The sequence below is a fragment of the Anopheles merus genome, chromosome 2L, assembly GCF_017562075.2.
Source record: "Anopheles merus strain MAF chromosome 2L, AmerM5.1, whole genome shotgun sequence".
Classification (NCBI taxonomy): Eukaryota; Metazoa; Arthropoda; class Insecta; order Diptera; family Culicidae; genus Anopheles; species Anopheles merus.
The window spans coordinates 37,632,061-37,657,079 of NC_054083.1; the positions used below are offsets into that span (position 1 = coordinate 37,632,061).

Consider the following 25,019-nt stretch of genomic DNA (forward strand, 5'->3'; position numbering starts at 1 on the left):
CACACAACTGGGCTCAGCTCGGTATGAAGACGTATTCCATTCCATTAGCTCTGTGGATGTTGTCGGATGGTGTTTCTTGTTGTGCCTTTTTTGTGATGCTTCACTTCTTTCGTTTATCCACGCACGCATTCGGCTTATTTCTTTCGGTCCTTATCCTCGGACGCTTCCAAAAAGCAAAGAAGGAAAAGTCCAACAAAATAAAACCGAATCCGTACAAGGTCGCTGGAATCGCGATGGATGCGTGCTCGGTATCTTAAAATTTAAGAGCATATGCGACGGATCTCCGTCGTCCATCCATGGCGCGGTACTTAATATTCCGTGCACAGGGGCCGTGGCCGATGAAAGCCTTTCAGAAATTGAAAATAATGCTTCAGCGAGCGACTGTCGAGCGCGAGCGTGCAGTGAGAGTCAGTGAAGACGTACACACACCAAAAAGAAGCAGAAGAAGTAAAAACACAAACACCAAAAAACCAGAATTCATCTGGGGCATGAAACGAAATTGTGTTTTTATTCAAAGCGTGTCGCACGCCCGCTTGTTGCATCCTTACGCAGGGCGGCTAACGCCGAACATGATGTTATGCTACAGATGGTTATGCTGTGACGTCAGTAGTCTGGTGAGAAGAGGAAGGGAGCTGCAAGGCATACGGGCACGACCGTACAGCAGACCCAGAATGTGTCGTTTCACTTGCGTTGAACGGTTGCCAAAAAAATGCAAATCGCGCGTACAGCAGGCATACATCAAACCCTGCATCCGGGAGTTGGGCCCCAATGTGTGTGCGCGAGCTGCCACGGTCTGTGAGCTAACCCCGGTTCGGTGCCGTTCGATGTACCCCGGCCTGCATACATATGTACGATGTCGGACAAATCAACAAGCGCTAACTCGCTGGGTCTGCTGCTTCTCCGTTGCAACTGACACCAGCGTGGGTTTAGTGTGGGGTTTGGGACGTAGGGTAGATAGATTTTGGCCCGTGTCCAGAGTGCTCCAATTTCGACGTCAAAGGGTATATTAGGACGACACTTTTCCCCGCACACGAACGTTGTCTGTAGCCAGGAGGGGGGGTTGAGGTGGAGCAATAACAGAAAGAAGAAAAAAAGCTACACCTCCCCGTCATCGGTGGACGCGTGGCGCCAGTTCTAAAAGGAGAAAGTGAAAAACAAGGAAACAGATTATTTGCATCCTTCCGTTGCCAATGCTAACGAGGGGGAAAGAGGACGAGGGGTGAAGGGAGAGGAAAACTCGGCAGAGCCAAGAGGACAACCGGCGCTCGAGCGGTTGATTGATGACGAGTCGCTGGATAAATTAATGCACGCTTAGCAGGCAGCAAAGGTGGATGCGGTAGAAGAGGTCGCAAGCATCGCGGCCTGACAGGTGAATCGCTCGATCGGGAAGTGTCTGATGAGAGGTGTCATCGAAGCTTAACACGATGGATAAACTGTGTGTCGGTGGGGCGGCCCTTACGTATCAATGACGCTTATTGATTAGGCAGTCGATGTGAAGCCGGTTCGTCGAAAATCGATGGGAAGTGATTTATTTACGCTGCGTGCTGTCGGAAGTGCATTGCGAAAGCTTTTTAACGTTTTCTTGCTGGATAGAGTCAAAACTGTTTGTGGATTGATTGACTTTGATTACTTTTAGAGATCTGCAGAGATGGAAGCTTAAGCGAGAAGGTTATCAGAAGAATTGGTGTGCAATTTTAAATATTTAATTTTCCATTATATTACATCCTCCAACATTTCATAGTTATGGGCCATAAAACAATATAAAGCTATAAAGAGAAACACTCACAAATATGGAGTTATGCCTTCTTCTATTTGGCGTAAACGTCCTACGAGGACATGCCGGCCTATACAGGCTTTCAAGACATTATTCAATACCACGTAGCCGGATAGTCAGTCTTCGGGGGGACGGTCCATTCCGGGCTTGAACCCATTACGGGCGTGTTATTGAGTCTTTCGAGTTGACTAATGTACCACGGGACCACCCCATTGAGCTATCTACAAATGTTCAAACTGTTACTGTGCAATTATAAAGCTGAAATACGAATTTTATCTACCATTTTACCGAACCTATTTACATAAGATAGGTATTAATTGTTCAAAAGACAGCCAGGAATAGAAATTATCAATTGCTCATTGCAAGCAAAACTGTTCCATTGCCATTGATTTTTTGAAAAGAAGATGCCCTGATGCCCCATCCTGAATGTTATTTCAAGATGCAGCCCATTTTTAACAGCACAAAAATAGAACGGCTATTTTCACGCGGGCTGTTTACTGAGCAGCAGGATTGCCACTGAAGTTAGGTTCATGCCCGACAAAAGCGCATCGTTTTCACATCACAACGAGCGTTCAGGCCAGCGTGGCTTTCAGTGTTGAAGCCAGCAAGTAGTTTGCCAGCGTTATGTGGGATTAAGTGGGCCGTGTGACGTGCTCGTGGCCGTGGCCATTGCTACCGCTTTTGCCGAGCGAAAGATGAAGAAATATTATTGCAACCAACGTCGGTAAGTTGCAGACATCCTTTAGTAGGGTGAGGTGAGTTTATCAGGGTATACATTGTTGGCAGAAGACAGAAGCAACCAGTTTCCAACTTCTGGTCGTAGCGTTCTTGTCTGTGTAGGACAATGTTAGGGGGTTTGCGCAATGGATGGTCGAGGAAACCAAGTGCCCAGCGTGCTCTGGCTGACGATAATCCGCTTCTCGAGATATATAGCCTTTCTTGGGACGGCTCGAGAGTGCTCAGTGTGTGGGTTTTAAAGGATGACTTGAAAGCGGGAGGCAATGTTTTCGCGGCTCATTGTCTTGTGGCGAGATGATACGTACTTTCGTTTTAAAAAAGACGCACCTGAGTGGTAGGCAAAGATTGAGCTATGAGTAAGCAAGATGAAAATAAAAATTACCAGCAGCCTGTTGGAAGTGATGAATTTCAGCAGAGTTTGTATTCGCTTGCGGAGCAGATGGAGATTTAATTATTTAATTCGTGCTTTTTAAACTTCCTGGCAAACAGATGCTTATATCTTAGCCTCAATGGTTTAAAAGCACTTTTTCTGTACATTCTACCTACTCCGAATAACATATTTTCCATGTTGTAAGTATAAGTCGGAGCCTTGACCGACAGCGGTTGTTGTGCCAAAGAATAAGAAGAAAAAGAAGTATAAGTAAACAAGGTTTAAATTGAATCTTGATATGATGCATCTGGGTAGTTGGAACTGCTGTTTTATCTAATTTCGCAATTTGCAGTTTAAAGCACAGCTATGGTTCATGGTCATCATTCTGATTGAATCTGTCACATTTTGGATCACTGTCTATTAGATGAATTGTCGTTCAGATTCACACAAACTTACTAGAATCATTGATTCAGTGCATGAAATACCAACAAAGAGTAAATAAAAGTTTCCTCTTCTGAGGCCCTAATACCAACCCAAGGTATTTGCAGCAGAGGTTTAGTGCAGGTACTTCAAGATACTCAACCAGTCGTTCCGTTCGCCCACTTAAATACAGTGTGCTGGATATCCCGGTCAACTGTTTTCCAAACACCAGGATCCAGGAAACTCCCCAGGAAAGCCAGGACCGATGGAAAACTTGGTCGTATCGGTAGCGTACGTTCGAGCTTTAGCGGACGAACAAAAACATTGATCACTATCTTTTATTCATGATCCTTGGCCCTCATTCAATTTCCGTCAACAGTGAGTGCGTCGGGCGGGAAGGAGTGGTATCTTCCGTAGATATTACGGCATCGAGCAGCGATAGCACGCAACTCCCGGAATGAACGTTCAAGTTGGAGAGTGTTGGAAGGTATCCGAAGTAGCGGGAACTCGCGTGGTAAAGAGTCAATGATTTGAGAGTATTAGGGTGTAGGGTGAGTTACTATGATGAATCACACCTCCCGTTTTTTTGTGCAGGCTGCCAGGTAAGCAGCGGACATTGCGTAGAGAGTGCGGCTTTGTTGCTGTCGTGCTGACCATGCGGCAGACGGTTTACGTCCTTCACCGGGCAAAAAACAAATCGATGAGGAAAGCTTTACCGCACCGGGGTATGGGTCGAGTAGGTATTATTAATGGTGTGGTGTGATTTCGGAGACAGCGAGTAAAATAGCCAGCGAGATTAATAGTTCGTTCGCTGCAGTGAAGGTTAACTTCAGGTCCAATTGGTCACTCCAAGCGCAGACACTGGAGTGTGTAAAAAAAGGAGGAACAACGAATAGAGACATTCGGCATACGGCGTACAATTGCAGATCGTAAATTGGAACTTGTTTGGAAGTGGTTAGAACAATTATCTACTAACCCCACACGACGGTACCGAACGACACAAAGGTTGGGCGGTTTTTGTTTGCCATACATTTGCATAACAAAACGGGTTTGTGGCGCAAGGTGCACTTATCTAATTGAACCGTTTTGTAGTGTCTAATTACCAGTGAACCGAGCACCGTGGGGGCACACGTGTGGATAGCTAGACTCGACGAAGGTACTGGAAGATATGTGTGTGCACTGGGTGTGTGTGCGAGGTTGCAAATGACCCAAACCGAACGAGACCGCAGTGTCAACAGGCAAGCGCTCGTTAGGTTCACTTTGCAACGGAGGACAACATTATTATAATTAACAACAGCTTAATTGTCGAATTTGCTATTGACCTGGTAAAGCTACACGCGGTCAGCCGGTTGGATTAGTGATTGTGAAACAACACACTGGACACTGTGATGCTACATTGTGTCCGTCATCTGGCCGGCCTGGTTGAGGTAGGTGTTTATTTTGCCGTGCTTGACTTGTTGAAAATCAAATCACTTTGACATTTCAGGCTAAACATACACAGACTTTTGAGCTTTATGTGATCAAACGCTAATAAATCATGAGACGTCAGCTTACGGAGGCGTATAGTCGTGCTACCGTCTATTGGAAAATGATAAACGTCACATTGCACTAACCTTCTCGAGGTTGTCCTTCTTCTTAATCCTATAACACATCCAGCGGTTCCCTATCAATAGCAATCAGGCTCATAAAGAAAGCCTCCTAGGGTTCGATTAGGGCGTCGTCGCATTGTTGCCGCAGGACGATAACTGGTCGCGTGCTACGCCTCATCAAGCACTTTTTTTTTTCGGGGAAGGATGGTTCAAGGCTCGAATCGTTCGGGAGCTTCGAAGAGGACCGAGGGAATTAAGTAAATGGAAATGAATTAACGTAGCGTGAAGAAGGACCGGAGGACGTCCCCTCGCGCAGGAAGGAAGCTCGGTGACAATGGTCGTGTCACCGTTAATTATCCGAATTTAGGGACAGAAAAAGGTATAAAGAGCGCCATGATTAATTGCTCTTACGCTCGAAGGGACGGCTTAAGTGACCGGTCTAAAGGCTTGGATCAAATGGACTAGACCCTCTGCAGTAACGCTGCGGGCTAGAGATACTGCGGCCACAGAGAAGCCATAAACGCACCGAATGTTGTATGGAGAGCGAAAAAAGAAGAAGAAAAGTCTAGCTATGACAAACCTACGAAAGTGGGACAAATTTGTGTACGAATTGATAGTATTTTCTACGTTGCATAATTTATACCGTTTAATGGATTGAAGTGAATATCCTTTTGGGGGAAGTTTTATGTTGGCAGGTTTGCTTGGGAAGCGTTAACCTGCATTGGTTTATTGGCAAGGTTTTATTTCTACGAACGCCTTCTAGATACGAACGTATAGCTGAGCATGGCTCCGGCAAATAATTCGCTTTGATGTTGACGGCACAAAATTTACGTGAATCATGCAAATGAGATTACACAAACAAATTGTTTGCCTTGCAATCAGGTAGATCATGCTCTGCATGTGCTGGAATGTGCTAGAAATAGCGATAGACAAGGCTGATTTTTTGTTTTGTTTTGAAGTTGAAACGGATGCTCGAAGCAAGGCATATGATGCGAATATTTAAGCTTACTCTGGTATTTTAAATGATGTGTTGCCTGCCGAAACAATCGTTTGATATTTGATTCCAATTGAACGTTAAATACCACCAGTGCCTTTTACCTGGAAACAAATCGTTCTAAAAACTCGCATATATTTCACTGATTCTTCGAATGATCCTTTGCCTTTGCTTTTAAATCCTTTTGTTTATTCTCGGAACAGCCTTCTCCAACTTTGCACCGATGATGTGAATCTTTGTATTACAAAAAAAAAAATCAAACATTTGCATTTTCATTCAAGCGCACCGATGCGTGTGAAGGCATCGTTCCGAAAGAAATCATTTGCGGATCGGCGGTGGCGGCGGCGGAAAGTTTGAAGAAAATTCCTTTATCGACTTTCCATCGATTTGCCCACACTTGATAAAACGGTCGAACGAGCAGGCTCCGGCAGGCTTAGTGTGCTGCCCTGCTTGCCAGCTTAACAAAGGCAGGGGTGGCAGAGCATAAATCTTTCACGCCTCCTCCAGTACTGCTTTCTGGGAAAAGCTCAACACCACACCTCAACCACGCCTCGCACCGTGAACAATGGGCTAAAGTTAGCAAATTTTCGTCAGCTTAAGATCGACCCGTTAGCAGCGCGTCTGAGCTACCCATAAATACTTGTGGAGCTCGGTGGCTGTACCGCCCGGTTGGCAGTCCACTCACGGCTTAGCTCTCATTTTCCAGGTGCAATTAATTGGGGGAAAATCCGACCGGAGTGATCGGATTGCGGCAGTAGGCCGACGTGACGGGCATTTGTAAGTGAGGAGGGACTTTTTGCTATCGGTCGGAATTGTTTGCTTCAGCTTGCCTAGGAATGCTGCTTAAAAGGCGCCACAAAACTTCTCGCAGCGGTAGAACTGTGAAGAGAGATGCAAATTAGCGTCAGCGGTGTTTTAATAGGACTCACGAAAGCGTTTATAAATACGGTTGCAAAACTCCGTTTTGGAACGCTTTGCTCTGACATTGTTGGCTTTAATCGTTGTACTATTGGAAGAACGATTTGCTGCTGATTTGTTTAGTGATTTATTGCTTTTTTAACAAATATCTACTGCAAATTTGGATAATCTTTTCTACATTAATGATTTGGTGCTTGGTCTATAAAGTTTTAAAGATGCTCTTTAATTTTTATGAGGATTTATGAGCATCAATGCTTTATGGTCTTTTCCAGGATGACACGAAATGTGCATTCAAGTAAATACTATTGGACTAAAGGACTAAGCATTGCTTAGAATTTTAAATAACAATTTGTATGTTTTACTGAATAACTTGTTGAAAGTTAAAACATTATCAATGCTTTTTCCCCAAAAGAAACACTTGTTATTACAAGTATGTTGAGTGTACATTCTGCAAATCCTTTCAACTGATAAATTCTTCCCTTATTTACCCAGCCCAAGTGAATGCCAGCGTAGCCCCAGCGGCAATTGTCACACGTTTTATTTGCTGTCAATACGTAAAACCTCACGAACGCAAACGTTTCCAATCAAAGGGAAAATACATCAATCCTATTTACCTGCTCTCAATTCCCGCCCGTCAATGGCCTGGTGCGTGGGAGGGAAGGAAATTGTCAATTTCAATTCCATTTCGCGCGAGCTAGAGCACCAACGACACCGGAAAAGGTATGATTTGTAACGGCAGCAGCAGCAGCAGCTTGACTCTTTTCACTCGCTGGATGTCGATGATTGAGACATAAATATCGTTTTCCAACTTTTGGCATGCTGTACAGCTTTTTTACAGTTGCCACGAATTCGCCACCTACGACAGCCGACGATACGACGATCCTTTTGCAGTGCAGCCAGCGAGCGGTACAAAATAGGAGCAAAATTTATTAGGCAACCGGCAACACCGGGGCACCTTTTCCAACTGTTCCGGACGTGTCGGGAAGGGTCGGAAGGGTGTTGGATTCGGTTTCACTTTCGATTGATCGGTACGGAACGGCGGATCACCGAGCGGAATGTCGACCGTACTTTGACCGAGTAGCTAAAGTGGTTTTTCGGGAGAAGGAAAGGAAAGAACGCTCACCAGGCCACATACCAAAGCGTTTGAGCTTCAGAACACGCGGCGCTGGCTCGGCCGAACCGTGTGCTCGATTGATTCGATACACATTTTAACTCTTTGCTTTGCTGCGAAGACCTAGAGCACCACACCTGGCCGTGGTGGATGGCACCTCGACCATTGGAGTAGCTTTACCCTTCAGCCGGAAAAATGGCAATAAATGATGGTGTGGAAAATTTATGATGTCAACGGTGTCGTACATCAACAGACACCGTGGAAACTCTGTTGTCCCGCTACCCCGCGGGTGGGAATTTTTGTTGCCAAAGGGAGAAAGAGAGGGGTTTTGAGCGGGGAAGTGAAACGGAGCTAGGTGCCAATTTGTGGCGGAAAACACGTTCCATCAACATTGTAAAAAGCGGGCGAAAGCTTGCCTGCGCGCGTGGTAAAAGTGTCACCACGGGGTTAGGAAGAGTCGTAAACTGAAGGGCTGAAGCGTGTTCTCGATCGTACACAGTACCTCGATTCAATTATTAGGGGTAGGAGGTGGCGGAAAAGAGGGCACGAGCAGATGAAAAGCTTCAACCGGGGTACACATTCGTTTGATGAGGTTTTTACATCGTCGGTTGGCGGTTGTCAAGTTGTGCGACTCCGCGACCGCGAAAGCATGATGAATGCGATAGGAGTGCGTGCAGAAGGCATTAAAATTCGACGCGACCGCGACTGCTACCGGGTGCTCCCTTGGCGACGGTGAAAACTCATTTGCCTAAATTGTGCTTTTACTTACACGTAGATGCTACAACAGCCCCCCATCCACGGCGGTGCGGTTGTGCGATGGAAGGAAAAGTTATTCCATTAAAATTTTCATTTCGATCAGTTGCTAGTGGATCCTGATGAACGTGTTTGTAATAGTCAAATTTGCGCTCTCGGCTACTTAAATGGCTCATTCAGGAAGGAATTCATATTCTAGTTGCTTCTTGTTTGAAATTTTTAAATCGTTCCTTCTAGTTGAAAAATTCAGTAAAAAGTGAATTTCTCCATTGAAAATTGAATGTTTTCCCGCATAAAGTTGAAAGTGAATTTCTCAATAACAGTTTAATTTCAAAATTCTTCAGCCCCCTCCTCGTCAGACAGGGGGTTAAACTTTCAACCCTCGCCTTCGTGTCCAAAGCGGACCTTAATGCGGGGTCACCTCACAGGACGACTCTTCTTCTCGTGCCGGGCGGGCGTGCTGTAAATTGTATTTACCGTCCGGTCTGCCACCCGGCAAATGAAGCTAATATACATAAATAAGTAATTAATCAACCGTCCTTCGCGTTTCTGCATTAAAATAATTTATTATTCCATTATCAGTGAGAGGGCATTTGCATTTCCACGGACAGGGCGGGGGAAATAAAGCGCGTACAAACGTCACTTAGGAAGGGGACGCTAGTATAGTTCTGTAACTATATGACTGGCAAACGGAGGGAACGGCTTGAAATCAAGGGAATGCGAAGAAACTGAAACTCTCCTATTGTATCGTTGTATTTTGCTTTGATTATTGGCATACGCTGGTCGGTGTGTGTGTGGTGTCTAGTACTGGTATTGGGCAGTAGGTTGTGATTTTTCCTTTTTTTTTGGTTTGTCAATTAGAGGAAAAGATTTATTATCATTCAGGCTTTGCCTGCAAAACCGATGGGGCGGTTGGTCGGTCGTTGTTTTGGAAAATATTTCCCAACCCTATCCGATACCGATAAATCATACCGATACGTTAAGCTTTTCGAGCGCGTTTTCGTTTTGAGTTGGGTTTGGCTTATTTGTTTCCAACAGTGATTACGAACGATGTGTTTTCTTTTATGTTGTATTAATTTGATAGTTCCCAATTCATAACTTTGACCTTGTTATTTTTTCTAATTCGAAATCAGGAAATATCAGCCTGAAGGTATGCAAACATAAGTATTTTAGCGTTAAGCCAATTATTGTTCAGGCTTAAATCAAATGATTGTTTAGCGTAGTTTTGTGAATCTTTTCAGATTTTTTCCAACAAAAATCAATCGTTTTGTTATCGAGATAGACTGTTTCATATTTTTGTTTATAAAACCGCTTCAAAATGCAGGTGTAGTCCTGGCAGAAAGGTACTAATTTCCCATTAACTCGCATCGCGTAGCATAGCCAGGCTGGAGTGCAAACATTCCATCCACTTAATTCCCACCAAAGCTAACATTTCGACCCAAAATTCTATTCACTCAAGCACACCTAATTTCCGGAAGTGGATCCCATCGTGTTGCCAATGTGTTGCGCCCATCCAACCTACCCAACCCGTCACAGCTCTGATTGGAAACAATTTATCACGTGTCCGCTGCTCCAAAAATCTTGCCATATCATTCCTGCTCCCCCCCTCACCTCCCCATACCTCTTTCATCCTTTCGGTGCTGTAGTGTGGAACCCTGCGTAGCGAGTCGCTCATCGATATCCGGTTCCGGTGAGTCGCAACAACTCAACAGGAAAGCTTTCATACGTAGCAAAGTACGTACGTATATAATCGGAACCCCCGGGCAGGATCAGAGTGACCGTGTACGAGGCTCTCTAGCGTTGATGAATGGCCGCCACATTGGACAGGAGTGGTGCGTCATGGTAGAGAAGGAAAAGAAGGAAAATGATAGCAACTGTACCCACACTCAACGGCGAGAATCAACAATCCGCTCCCAGCAGCTCGGTTGCCATGAAAAGCGTAGCGCTCTCGAGTAAGGCCGTTAACGAGTAGTGGATCCACCGTTTGGAATGATAATCATTGAACTCGGTCGGGCTTTTTTTGTTAGCAAACGACATATTCCACACAAGTGTGCATGAGTAATACAATTCAACACACACACATGCTCTACTGTATCGGAAGTGCAGGAGAATAAAAAGAAGTGAAATAATCTCTAGAGGCCATCCATCATTTTGCAATTTTTGGCTCATCACTATGATTATCTGGCCGGTTCAGTTTAATCATCACCGTTTCGTCATCACCGCTTTTGCACAGCGGCAGCGGAGAGCGTCGTCATAATCTTCGCACGAATTATCAGGCCCGGTCATATCCGTCCGCCACATCGTCATCACATGTGAAAAGCCCGAGCCACGACCTTCTCCTCCTACGCCTGTTGTGCACGTGTTTGTCAGCTGCGTGGTTGGTGAAAGATGGATGTGAAGTGCGGCTACGCGACGGTGAACTGATAAGTGCATCGGTTGAAGTAGATGACGAATGTGTTCGGTGCTTGCGCTCTGGCTGGTGCCACCATACTTGCGTCGATGGTGTCGATTTTCTCACCGCGCATCCATCACTCTCGAGAGCGATTGATGAAGTTTAGAGAAAAAAAGATGATGAAATTCTAGCGTGCATTTCTAATGACAAACCCGTAAGTGTTTTGCTAGGCGTCATCCAGCAGCATGTTATAAAATATAAGGAAGCGTTAGTAATTTATTTAGAGTGCACTTTATACTAAAATTACGAAATAGATCACACAATGGATCTAATGTAGTGATGGACTCTTTTGAAGTTATAAAGCTCAACTTTCAGTCTGTCAATATAAACAATTTCTATTATTCTAGTAGTACTTCCCCAAGGTGGATTAAAATTATCAGGTGGTTGAAAAGGTTCTTTGGGGGTTCACCATAGTTGAGGGACTTTACGTCATTTTAAAAGCGTTGGTTTCCGCACATAAAACAGTAAATATAACAGATTTCTTTGTTACTACGTGCATTTTTATATGTTTATTGATTTTATCGAAAAAATGAGGTTTATTAACAAAAGAGTTGATGTTCTAATCTCACCTAAATCGTCCATGTGTCTTGTACATAATGAGAAATAAATATGAAAAATAAATGATTTCTTCATTTTTATCCTTAAACACGTAGAAAACACAATAAAATATACAATAAATTCACGAAATAACACGAAATAACACACTTAAATCTATGTTTTAATGTAAAATAAGAACTCGCAAATCTCAAAATATATCTTTAAAGTATATTTAATCGAAAAAATGAGGTAGATAAATTATATGAACAAATTAAATAAATGTAATCAAAGTTTGAATACTGAGGACCTTACGTCAATTGACGAATTATCAAAATGCTCTAGATTCCACCACCTGATCTTATTAAACCACCTTGTTATTTTCCTTATCCAAATGACAGTTGCGTTCCATCATATTGGATTGGAAAATTACGCCGTTATCAGAGCACATTGTCATAACAAAAAAACACTAAAATTCAAGGTCTAGTCCCGATGAGCCTGAGTGAACGTCATTCCTCTGTAATATGTAAAATGTTTACAACAATTTGATTCTTCTACAAAGTGATAGTGAACCATAAAAATATGACTCGAGGTAGTCTAAGTTTAAACAAGAGAAAATCAGCCTCTGAGTATTGTAATTCAAACTTAAGATCCAAGAGACATAGAAGGATACACCCTTTTTCGCAAAACAGAAGAAGAAAGAACCATCGTGTCATGTTTTGTCATTACATCGTTACAAGAACTTACCAATCCGTACATTAGCAACCTCAATTCATAAACAACCCACATTAGCCTTCGGGGCGCATAAGGATACAGAAGTGGATGCACTGCTCGAAGCACTGCTCTTCCCCTTCCCTCCCAATTGCTTATCGTCGCTGTCGATGACGTTGCAATGCCAAAGGTCGAACGACAATCACAACAACGCATACATGGTTAAACCCGTTGGTTTTTGCCTCTTCCCCAGCACGCTCGACACATTAGTTCCCGATTTCGCTCCCTCGCATTCCTCCCTGCGAGGCCATCCCCGATGGCATCATTCTTCCGAGCGAGTTCAGGGAAAGTACAACAACCAAAAGGAGGGGTGGGAAAAAAGCAAACGAAACTATGGTTCCCACAGCACGAAGAGATAAGTGCGCTCGTGTCGATAATGATGTATGGCTGTTGTTCATTTTCAGCTCACGCTGCTGCCACGCTGCTCGTTTTTCCTTCGGCTGTGAGCCATTCCGAACGATGGAAAAGAAAGTCCGCGTCCGCGCCCGAAACATCTCCCGGCGCTCGGATCGATAATCTCGTGCGGCACTTGGGTAGGTCGCGTAGGTGCTTCATGCTCCCTTTTTTGAGTTTCGAATTTTCGCGGCAAAAACTACTAGTGGGAGTGAGGGGTGGTGGGCGGTCGGTTATAGGAGAAAGAAATGCCAGGTTCTAAATTTATCATACACCGGTACACGAGCCCTCGCATTCTTCTCGTTTGCCCACCCCGCTCCCCGGAAAGCCATTCCGTGAAGCGTGAAGGTAAAAATAAAGCCAAGAACATTACAACAACCTACTTGCCGCTAATGTTTTCCGGTATGTGTCTCAACCTACGCGCGCACACCCACACAGCAGCACAACGACACCTGGCATGGAGCACCGAGACCCCTAGTACGGATCCCACGTGCTCCCTTTTTCACCGCTGCGCCATATGGCGGGCAAGAAATGGGTGGAAAACTCAGCCCGGCCGGTCGTCCCGGTCACTGACAAAAGTAGAACAATGTCAGCAAAACGGCTGCAAAACGGCTTTCTCCACCCTCGCCCGCACGGCAGGAGGTGTGAGTCTATGGTCCTCCGTCGGACTCAGCAGAAACCTAGGGACTGGTGCGGTGTGGCGTGTGTTGTGTGCGGTAGCGTCGTATAAAAAAGGATCGTCGTCAGGATTAATTAGGTTAACCTGTTTTTTTGTTTTTTGTTTTTTTGGAGACATCCACTGAACGGGGTGAAAACGCTGGTGCTAAACTCACCCACCGGGAAAGGTTTACCGGCCTTCCGGGTAGGCGATTTGTTTGAACCATTCAACGTCCATTACGTTGCGCGCCCGCAACATTGCGTGGCGCCTAGCCGCAGGGTCGGGTGCTACGGTTGACACGGTTATGGCTGTGCTGCTTCAACCCCTTGTTTTTGGCGAGGGTTTGAGTTTTTAAAGCCCTCTGCTGGTGGTGGTTGACCGCAGTGAGTCAAAACCAAATGGGGGAAAAAGAAGCTCCAAACCCTTTTGCTGACTTTAACCCCAGTGAAACCGCGACTGGTTGCGTGGGGAATTTAATTTTGCTCTCTGGTGGCTGCTCGGTTCGGTTTCGGCGGTGAACTCTTCTGCAATTGAACTTTTGCAATTAGATGTGCCGATAAACTGTTTTATGGTGGCGTGTGTTTGATTTGGCAAATCAAATTGTTTGTGCCGTACGAATTAATTGTATGTGCATACATATTAAGAAATCATAGCGGTGTGGTTCAGTGCGCTTGACCATTATTTGGCGATAGTGGACAGAATCGATGCATTAATTTTGGGTGGTTTTTATGCTTAATTATATTCATTTGGCAGGGTAAACTACGGTTGCTTATTGATCGCTTGATCAACCGCATTTGGAATGACGCATTGATATACAATGATGATAAGCCGGTTTTATCGGTAATCATTCGATTAATTTTGCTGATGCTTCAGATAGCCAGAGAACAACTGCAGGTCAAGTTCAATTAATATAAAGGGGAAACAATGAAACTCATAATGTGAGTTCATTGCATTAAGGTAGCAGGATATGCTTTTCTCGTCCGCTTTCCGTGAACAATACTTAATTTCATGGTTGCCTATACTGTAGGGGTTGGCAGGACACGAAAAACACGGTGATAGGATACAAATGAAGTTTTTGTGTATGTACTTTGTGCGAATGGCTTCAGTAATGATTTAAGATTAATTTATACACCGAAAAAGGAACGATTTGTTGCAGCCACCTTCTCGAGCGCCTGAAAGTATGCAAAGGAGCAACTTATGATGATTCGAAGCGTGGCCACGGCAACGAAAAAGCTGTTGAAATATGTCATAAATTGCACTAATTTACTTATCTACTGCAGAAGTGCTTATGAGTTTATAAACATAATTAAATAAAGTTTTTTTTTCCATTTCAAAATCAACAAAGACAGTTGCAAAACATAATCGAATAGCTATATAACCGTTTGCTTTTCTTTCGCAAGATGCATCAGGGATTGTCAAATTTATATATTGTTTCAGTTCCTGGTTGCGAAACAATGACTTTAGGAAACAAAATGTGATAAATGCTTTTAGCAAATACATTTTAGCTTTTGTAATAAATATTATGTAAATAATTATTAAAAATACATGTTTATGGCAAACGAAGGTTTTCGTTTTGATATGACTTGCAGATATGACGTTACAGAACCCATTTACAATGTCTTAATCTGAGTCACAATTGATCCTAAAAGGATAATGTAAACAAAGTAACTTGAACTCAACAAACCATAACTTTGATGAGTTTTGAATGATAATTTGCCCTTGTTTCAAAACGTCAGCAGCATCTGGCACTGTAAATCGCTTCCGGAATGCCATCAGTTGTTTAACCCAGAGCTTAGTTTTGCGAATTTTGAACGTAATACCATAAAGATCCATAAAATATTCATAACCATTAGCAGCGGCTTGCACAACCCCCGTGTAGCTGTGTGCCCCCTTTGACAAGTGCCATATTGTAAATTTAACGTTACCGTACATTATCAACTCGCAAAGATGTAAGTGGGAAAGTTGTTCGAGCAAGCTGGTTTTTTCGCTCTCTCCCATGTCTCGCTTTCCTGGATTTGCTCCATTCGTTACGGATGTTGAAATTGAAGGAAATTTTTGCGGAAAATAATTTACATACTAACGAGCAGATGTTTTACACGCCGTGTGGTATGCCGATATGCCGTTCGCCTGTTTTTTGGTTGGGTTTGCCCGTTTGCTTGGTTCGTCCTACGGGTTGCTAAAGGAAGCGGAACAGCAACGCGATATGCTGGTTGTGATACGCTTCACAAACTTCCCGTTGGCAAACTTTACTTTTTACCGCGTGTTTGTGTACGCGCGGCTGGGTGTGCGTATGTTTCGCGCGTCCCACAATTAAGACGTTAAATGCGTAAAGAAGGAGACAATCTTCTACCGCCGAGTGGATTGGATTGAACCTCGTCCACCATCGCACCCGAGTTGCTTCCAGTTGTTGTTACTCCTTTCTTTGCTTTTCTGTGTTGTACCACGAGCGACGTAACCACACGAAGCAGCCAACCGGTTAGCTGAATACATAAAGCTTTGAAAAGTTGAATAGAAAAAAAAACTGTCTTTTTCTTACTTTTGATGGCATTTCGGTACACACAGAATGGTGGTAGTATTTATCTCTGTCGTTCTCTTTCTCTCTCACACACACATATACACCTTCCATCTCGCTTGCCGTTTAAGCGGGTGAAAGTAATTTCCACATTTAAGTACACTCCGTTCGATTTCAATACTCCACCAGCAAACTTCTTCTTTCGCCGCTTCCATAGACATTTCTGCGCAGATTTGTACAGTGTGTGTTGGTTCGGCGTTTTTACGTGATTCTGTGATACTTTTGATTACATCTGCTTCATTCGAGCTCACACACAGACACGCACACTGGTCCACAGAATACGCGTCGTGCAGCGCGGGTTCTGCTTAACGTCTTCAAGAGCATCACTTCACCATTGCCTCCGGAAGCTGCTGGACGTAGCGCGAGCGTCTGTATGGATGGGTGTGTTCGCATGTGTGTGTGTGTGCGCACGTTTTGTTGTGTTTTTATTTGCACACACCAACATGTGAGGCAACAATTTTTCTTTCTTTCTTTCTTTCTTTTCTTCCTTGCTCTCCCCGCCCAAGGGGGACTCCGGATGCTCCGCTGGGGGTAGATGGGCGTTTGTTTGCCACTCAAAGCGTAATCCCCCAAAGCTGCCATGGGAATGTGTGCGTGAATATGCTGCGTACGGTAATTTGAATTTGGATATGTGAATTAATCTTTTATTTCATCACTTGCTGCGGTGCTGCATGGGGGAAAAGCGTTTTTTCCCCGCGAAGGGGCTGGAGGGCGCAAAATCGATGCCATTACTTCGCCAAACAACGGCGGAGATGAGTTACTGTTGGTGTGGCGGTGGAAATGGGGTAAAGTATTGCTAAAAAATTGGTTTCTGGTATGTGTAAGATTTCGGTGTGTGCGTGGTGCGTTTTGAGTAGAAAAGATTGCATAGAAGAAAAGGTGCAAAATTGTAAATTTGACGCGTGAGGATGAGAAATGAGAAAGTAATTGAATCTCGGCAACTAATTTGAATCGGGAATCATTTCAAAGAAATGTTTGCTAATATTTCAGGAGTTGGGCATCTAAATAAGTATAAGCAGTAACAATATTTGCCTATAACTTTAATGGAATTTCAAAGCATAGATATTTCTACTGCTACACTTGCGTATGACTCTTTCCAGTTATTAAAACGATTTGATCAATACAAAACTTTCCGCGTAATATTTCGTCTTAAGCGTGTTTTATTCTTAAACATAATCATGCCAAAATTCGTTAATTATTGTTTCAGCTCCTTTTCAAAGAACTTCTGGGTTGTATCGATCATCATATTTGTTCTGGAATTTTGCATCTCTTCTTCATAAGAAGATTGTATCCAATGTCTTTTATTTTCCTACTGCTGAAAGAGCTCAATTTGCAATGAATCTATCAGTTTATGAACTCAAGAAGTTTCCTAAAATAAAGTAGTAATAATTATATTAAAACAGAAGATAATTGCACTGCATTCAATAAGAAACAAAGCTACATCTAACTTGAATAAAATGACGATTCGGATTCTTTAATTGCTTTGCTTGTAAAGTGAATTCGTCTTTAAAAGCATTCTAGCATTAAAGCCTTTGAATTCCGAAATTAGTAATTAAATTTAATTTGTGCTGCTACTGAATATGGCAATCCTTTCGCATCTTTCCACACTGCATCCTTCCATTCTCCCTACAAGAACATCAACCCACATCATTCTGACGGATAGGTTTCAGCGCATTCGGGACATTTGCAAACCATACCCTTTCATCCGAGGATGCCCATTTTTTGTTGTTGTTGCGGGGCTTCTAGAGCTGCCTCGATCCGGTTAATTATTCAAAAATGAAACAGAGTAGCTCCACTTACACACCTGATCTACCCTTTTTATATTGTTCGTCAATAATTCGAAGCACCGGTGTGTGCGCAATCTGTTGTACCCGCGCGGTTCAAGACAGAAAGCAGAAGGGTAGAAGCACAAGCTCGTGTGATGTGACGAAATGGAGAAAACATCAGGCTTTTATCAGGCTGCCGTGAATAATTCATCCACAGCACGTCACAAAACTTCACCGTGCCTCGTTCCACGAACGAAGGGTACTACCGCCGGTTTGCCTCACAGTCGGAAGTTCCGCCCTCTGTCCCGGGCCTTTCACGCTCCGCTGGGACCGCAGAGGAGAGAGGGTGAGAGTGGTCCAACAACCAAGCACCCTCTCCCACCGGGACAGGTCGACAGAAAGTCGTTTGGTGTTCGGTTGAATTTTTAAAGCAAAACCAATGTGACAAAAGCCCCTTTTGGTTGTGTGTCGTTCTGTCTCGGTGGAATACCATCGGCGCCATGCATCAGCGCCCACGAATTCCTGTGCGAAAAGGATGCCGACTGTGGTAGTGCCTCGTAGGATGCTTTGAACCCTCTCTAGACGATTCCGTAACGCTTCCCGTGGGCTCACCAAAAACCAAGGCGGCACACCACTGCGGCCCATGGTTCGTAAATGTTTCAGATGGAAAGAACAAAGCAAGAATCGGTAAAGATACGGAACCGAAAAAACTCGGCAACGGTAGAAGAAAAGAAGCCTAACACACACACCCACACGATGCGTGAAGGGAGGGCAAAAACTGTTCAAAGAAAAACTTTACGAATTAAATGGATCAATTCACCCCACCCGATAACGACCACCGGGAGACACCGGGACTGTGATGCAGTGGGTTGTGGGTGTTGGGGGAAGTTTTCCACGCCGAAACAAAAAAAAGCAAACCAACACACATAAGCAAAAACTTCCCCCCAAAACGGGCTGATAACATTCGGGCCAGCCCAGCCAGTTTCCACCCTTCTTGGTGCCGTGGTGTTGGCGGCAAAATGGGTTGCCCTTTGCTGCGAGTGAAATTAGTACCATTTGGTGAGCGATTCAATCGGAGAATCGGTGCGCTTTAGTACCGCGTTGGCTCACACACAATGTTTTCTCACCTCCCACAAGGCGATGGTGGATGGGTGCGAATGGTAGCAAACTCTCGACTTGACGTCGTTTCCGGCCGGGGGTCTTTTGGGTGGAAAGTTGTCAGGCCACCATCAGGGGGCGTGCGCTTTCCCCAGGGGTGTGCTATGCAGGAGGATAGGGAGAAGGTAGTTGTCAGAAGCTATTAGGTTTGGTGCTCGGTGTCGATATGTGTGTGCTCTCCGATAAGCATCGCAGGCTGGTTAAGCAAGTCTTTGTTTTGATTGGTACAGTGTCTTGGGAAGTTTTTCGCTTCCAGGCCCGTGTGTGTGTGTGTCTGTTTGTTGTATTGTGTCAATTATTTTTAATGGTAGGCAGCGCATCGAAGCAGCACATATCAATGATGACTGTTTTGGGTTGTTGTTGGGTAGTTGTTATTGTCACACGTTTCGATTGTGGTTTCGATACCAAAACAAAGAAACGAGCAACGAGCTATTTCTCAGGAGCTTTATGGGAATTTGAATGGGCTTTGGACTTGAAGGTAAGCTTGGACTTCCTCAGAGGTGATTAAAGTTATCTAACTTGTTATTGTTTGGTTAAAATATGTTATTCGATCCTTGGGTTATTTGGAAATTGGAAATAACGTCACTAAGTTGCACAACAACGTGGTGATTGTAGTGCGTAGTAGTGTGCTGACTGTAAATCGATTCTTCTTCGAATGGGAATTGGAAACGAAAACACTTTACGTAGAATGGCACATGATTGACCAATTGAAGAACTAGCACCAACGTCGAGCCTTTGGGAGTAGATCGATCGCCACAAGCCCTACGACAGGGTCAATGAAACTTATGTTACGAAATGCAATGAAAGTTGTTTGTGGAGAAACAAACTTGTTTGCGCGTGTGTGATGAAAGTACATTGTACGAGTTATTGGGTAGCTTCACTTTTCTGCAGAGTATTGAGGTTTGCATTACGAGGATAATGTTCTTAACTGTGACTTCTTAAATAACACAAGCCGAAATATCAAGAGTATATAGAAGCTTCCGCTAAATATTTCCCTTCAGTGTGCCAACTTTTGACAGTTTGTATTAATGTGTTACCTCCAACCCACGTGTTTCTGCCAGTCTGTAAGTTATGTTTTGCAACGATAAGATAGTAATTGATTATAACGAGGCAAAAATGGTAAAGAAAGATTGAAGACGGTGAAATGATGAGCTGTACGAGCTACTAGGTGTTCCCCCGATTGGAATCCTGGTGAAAATCGGGAGACTGAGATGGCTGGGGCATATAAAGAGAAGGCCTGTTAGCTATCCAGCCTGAAGGGTCATCGAAAAGGACCCAACAGGCACGCGGAGCAGAGGGACGGGACGCAGCGAGTACGGTGGCTTGACCAGGTTGGGATAGACTTGCGGAGGATCGGTGTCTCGAGTTGGAGATCTGCAGCACAGGACCGGGCGTTATGGCGCGTTATGTCTATCGACGACTCTAGTCTGTTATATATATGAGACAAAGATATGTACCTTGGATGTAATATTTGACATAAGCTTTCGAAAAATGGCAAGAGCCAAATGTAAATGGCATCGACTATGATTTTCATAATTTGACTTACATTCTGTTTTACCAAATCGTTCAAATAATGCTGAAATAGCATACGATTTCTGGCTGAAACGAGAACGAAATTAATGACGATCTTCTCAATCTTGGATGACCCTCTTTGGCTCCAATGAAAAATCTAAACAGAACAAAATGAGTAAAATTGCTTTTAATGTCAGTTAAATTTAGAATGTTATTAGAACCATAAACATCGTTCAGATTACTTCATGGCTCTTAAGAGCTAATATTTAACCTTTTTTTTCCTAAATTTTATCCTATGTAACTTTGGAACAGTTTGGTAACTTCTTAAACTTAGCTACTCGCATGTCCTTCTGGACGTAATTCCCTGGGGTTAATGTTTAGGAAAAACATTGATTGATTTATACCACGGGATGGCACCGCTTGTTTTGGCCGGTAGGGTTGGGATGTGGTGTCCACTTTCGCCCTCCAAAACTTTCACTCCAATAGCTGCTTGTTTATCCGCTAGAACCACCAAACATGCCACACGTTTTGGGCGATGAACGACTACTCGGGCGCTACGACAGTGTATCTACAACGGCCAATCACCAATTCCGTTCCATTACCCGCACCCGGTTGAGAGCATCTTACACTGACCTTCTTCACATTCGCGTTTGCTTCTTCCTCTTCGGGCTGGGTGCGGAAAATTAAACGCTTATCGAAATCGCATTTCGAGTGATTCTTTCCGAATGCGCACTCTGGATTTGGCTCTGAACAGGGGTGAAAACCCAAACCGCCTACCGAACCGAAATCACATCCTCTCCAAACTTAGCGAGCAAAAGGCAAAAGTGATCGAGCGTGTGTGTGTGTGTGCGTGTGCGCTCGCTCGGTGTGGAAAACATCCGGCCAACATCCAACAGGGGGGTGGCCTGTGTGCCGAATCTGCCTCGATCTCGAGTAGTTTGTTTGGGTGGATTACATCTCGCAAAGCAAACGCCGCCATGCTCACGCAATCCCCCCCCCCCCCGTCCCTTCCCGACGGGCGTCTGGCGATACAATCGCACGAGAAACGGGCCCCCCGGTCGAGGCAAAACCAAGCAATTTCGGTTGACCCGGGCGAGGGAAAAAGTATAATGAATCAGTTGTGGTCCGATACTCCGACGGAACGCTCGGTCTCGGTTCGCGGTTGGTAGCGTCGGTCGCAAGATATTCTTGGTGTACTCGCCGGTGTTCCAGGGAGGAGGCAGACGTTGCAAAGCTGGGGGGAGGGAATGGGTGGTAGGCCGGGTTGGAGGCTAACCGACGTTAATTGATCAGTACAAGCGAGTGAGTGAACACCGATCAACGCGCGTTCCATCTTTATTTAGCTCCCGGACCAGAAGAAAGCGAACAGAAGTGGATGAACAAAATGAAAGTGCCATCACCAAGTGCCACGCAAGAAGAAAAACCACAGGATTCTCTAATTAATAGTGTGTTCCGAAAGAGGGGGAGTGGTGGTGGGATGCTGTAGTGTGTAGTGGTTTTCGCGCAGTATCCCAAAGTGATTTGGTGTGTGTGTGTCCATCAAGCGAGTGAATGTATTAATTTTCTCCGCTGTCACAGCCTTGAGTGATGTCGTTTCCTTGTTTTTTTTTCGAGTTGGGATTTGTTTATGGAAGATGCCTAGAATGGTGCGGCGGCGGAGCACGGTGACCCCACCGGTGATCGAGAAAGAAAAGAACCATAACTTCATTGCCCCATCGACCAGAGCACAGTCCCATAAATGAGCATTTGCTCGCCCTGATCGTAGGCCGCCATCGACTCCTTCCCTACCGTAAAACGACCAAACAAAAAGTGGTTGGAAAATGGGGTATTGGTGTAGTCTGGTGTGCCCTTTTCCCATGTCTACCCTTCGCGTACAGACACGCCGGTGTATCAAACCGAAAATCCATACCCGTCGAATGTACGTCCAAAATGAAACCATTAGCATTCGACAGTAAAATTAGTTAGACGGTGTAATCTTTCCCGGGTGGGCGGGCGGGCGAAATCGCCTCCGGAAGGTTTTTACCACGCTCTGTGCAATGACTGTTAGTGTGTTTGTGCGTGTGAGAGAGGGAGAGAGAAAGCACACGAGAGCGAGATGGATGAAAGTTGGACGAAACAAAGAGCATCTGTGTGCGCACTGGGGGCTGATGATGATGTTGATGACGGTGGTGATGTCTGTTTGGATGAAAATTTCTTCCTCCGTTCTGTTCTAGCACACACACACAACACACACGCATACAAACCTTCCATCCCTTTTCCGCCCACTGTTTGGCTGTTTAGCAACAAAACCACCATGCTTACTGGGATGAAATTGTAGTATTCGCGCCAGCAGCTCCGCTTGTAGCTGCGTACGCAAATCGTTATCGCATTCGCGCATATCGACCACGCGAGGCGGTTTTAATAATGAACCTTATGAAATTCTAAACACCCGCCCTCCCAATTCCCAAAGGTTTGCACACACATAAACACACCTACACGAGTGGCTCGGGGAGGTTTAAAACATTTCGCACCGTTCAAGTTGGTCCGGGGCGAACGAGTTATGAGTCGGTTCTTGAGTTTTGCATCGATCGCGGAGAAGGCGAAGGGCAGCTGCAGGGATGCAATCCGAGTGTTTGCCCGGAGGACTGTTTGAAAGTAATAACATGTGCATATAGGAAGCAATAACAGTGTGAACGTGCGGGGAGGGCTGGTTCTGTGTTATATCGATCGTGCGCTGTTCGGGCATGCATCCAGAGCCGGCAAAGACCAAACACTCCCAAGTGTGCAGGCACAATGGCATCTCGAGCTCGGGCTGCACAGCACAATTGCATCGTGCAATCAAAACCAGGCGCCAAAGACGTACACACACACACACATACACACAAACAGACACAATCGGCAAGACAAACATGGCGAAATCGCCCTTCAAGAAGGAGAAGGAGCTGGTTGCGATTGAAGTGTTAATGTCATTATTTGCTTGACGACGTTTTGGCACGATTTTCTCGTACGTTCGAGATGTACTGCACACCACGCAATTTTTCCAGCACACGTTCACGTACCAACGGGTACGACGAGTGCTTTCACTTCCTTCCCTCCCAGAGCTCGACTGTACTCCCTTTACACTGTGTTGTTTGTTTTTTGTTCCCAGCGTGTTTGATGAAAATATTATTGGTACGGTGGATTTGTTGGTTCCGCTCTCGTGGTGAGATTATGTTTTTCTTTTTCTCCATTTTTCTCCATTTTTCTTTATGTTCTGTTTTGTTTTGGGCAAAGGATAATTGGGTGGTTCGGAAAAAGTGGCTGCATCCGTTTATCGATCATCGGTTGTTGTTTGTTTTGTCCGCTTTGTTAGTGTAGTATGTCAGAAGGCAGAAGTCGAAGTCGGCTGTTTATAAATCATCATAAAATGGTTACAGGCACCGTTACATGTTACGCACGGGAGTGTGCGCCAAGGGGTTAGCTTGTTGTTTGTTTTTCTCATGATCGACCTCCACTTGTGGATACAGAATGTTGCAGTTTAATTAATGTTTTAGTGAGATTTCGTGATTTGTTTTTACTCGATGAAAGGAGTGATATTAAAGATTTCGAGCACGACACATAAATACAAATTTGTTGTATTCTTCTTATATTTCAAGATCGTTCAACAGGATTTAGCATGAGATTTGGATTAGTAATTAATTAATTAATGGATCAGTAATTAAGATTAATCAAACTAAATATGAAATAGTTTTGATTTCCCTTTATAGTGACATGCAATGTGTAATGTCAGTGCCTAATAACCCACTTATGAGTTAACCATAAATTAAGTAACTACCATAAGAGGAAGGAGCTAATTCTCCTTAAAGCTTTTTGCGTAATAAAAAGCTAAATGATTCAGATATTAAAAATAATTCAATTTTATTGCGAACGATTGTGGTATAATTTTTTAAATTCACACAGTTAAATTGGAAAAGAGTCCAAGCTGTGGTAAAAAATCAGGTTTTGACGTTACGTTATTTAAAGAAACGCATTGAAGAAGCTCATTAAAATCATTATTGGAAATCAAAATTTGTGGCACAAGTTTTGTTGAGTTAAATTTTATTATAGTTTTTTGGTTTTTTTTTCATAAAGATCATTGATTTTGTGACAGTTTAGTATGTAAAATTTTAATTCTTAAATTTTAGATTTTATGACAGTTTACTATGTAAATGATTTCGTAAAGATCATTGATTGATTCTCCATATGGAGAATTAATTATAGTAGCATCTCGTATTGTTTCTATATCTTAAACGGAATCAATATGGCACAATACATTCACAGTAAGTGATGATCATTACTACTGTTTCCTGTTCCTGTAAGAAGCGTTTTTTGCCACACCTGACTTTTTATGCTCAAAACTACCGCCAATGGGACGAAATGTGTAACAATACCTTTTAAAATTATTATCTTTAATGTTGCGCTATAAAATGGAGATTATCGCTGCTGAGCCATCCGTCAGCCCAACACTCTCCACAGCTCCATTAATACCAAAGCCTTCGGCACAACACAACCAACCAGTGTATGACTTTATCGGCAACC

At 44.0% G+C, this 25,019-nt stretch overlaps 1 protein-coding gene across 8 annotated transcripts in view; it reads left to right on the top strand.

Moving 5' to 3' along the window:
• LOC121593283 (potassium voltage-gated channel subfamily KQT member 1-like) overlaps nucleotides 1–25,019 on the top strand; it is a 159,396-nt gene that overhangs the window by 18,209 nt on the left and 116,168 nt on the right. For 6 of the 8 annotated variants that reach the window (XM_041915518.1, XM_041915519.1, XM_041915520.1 and 3 more), the window contains exon 1: nucleotides 21,616–21,785. The exons of the other annotated variants lie outside the window; for them this stretch is intronic. The gene's annotated coding sequence lies outside the window, so the exon portion shown is untranslated. Of the gene's footprint in view, nucleotides 1–21,615; nucleotides 21,786–25,019 lie in introns of those variants that run through there. 8 annotated transcript variants of the gene reach the window in all.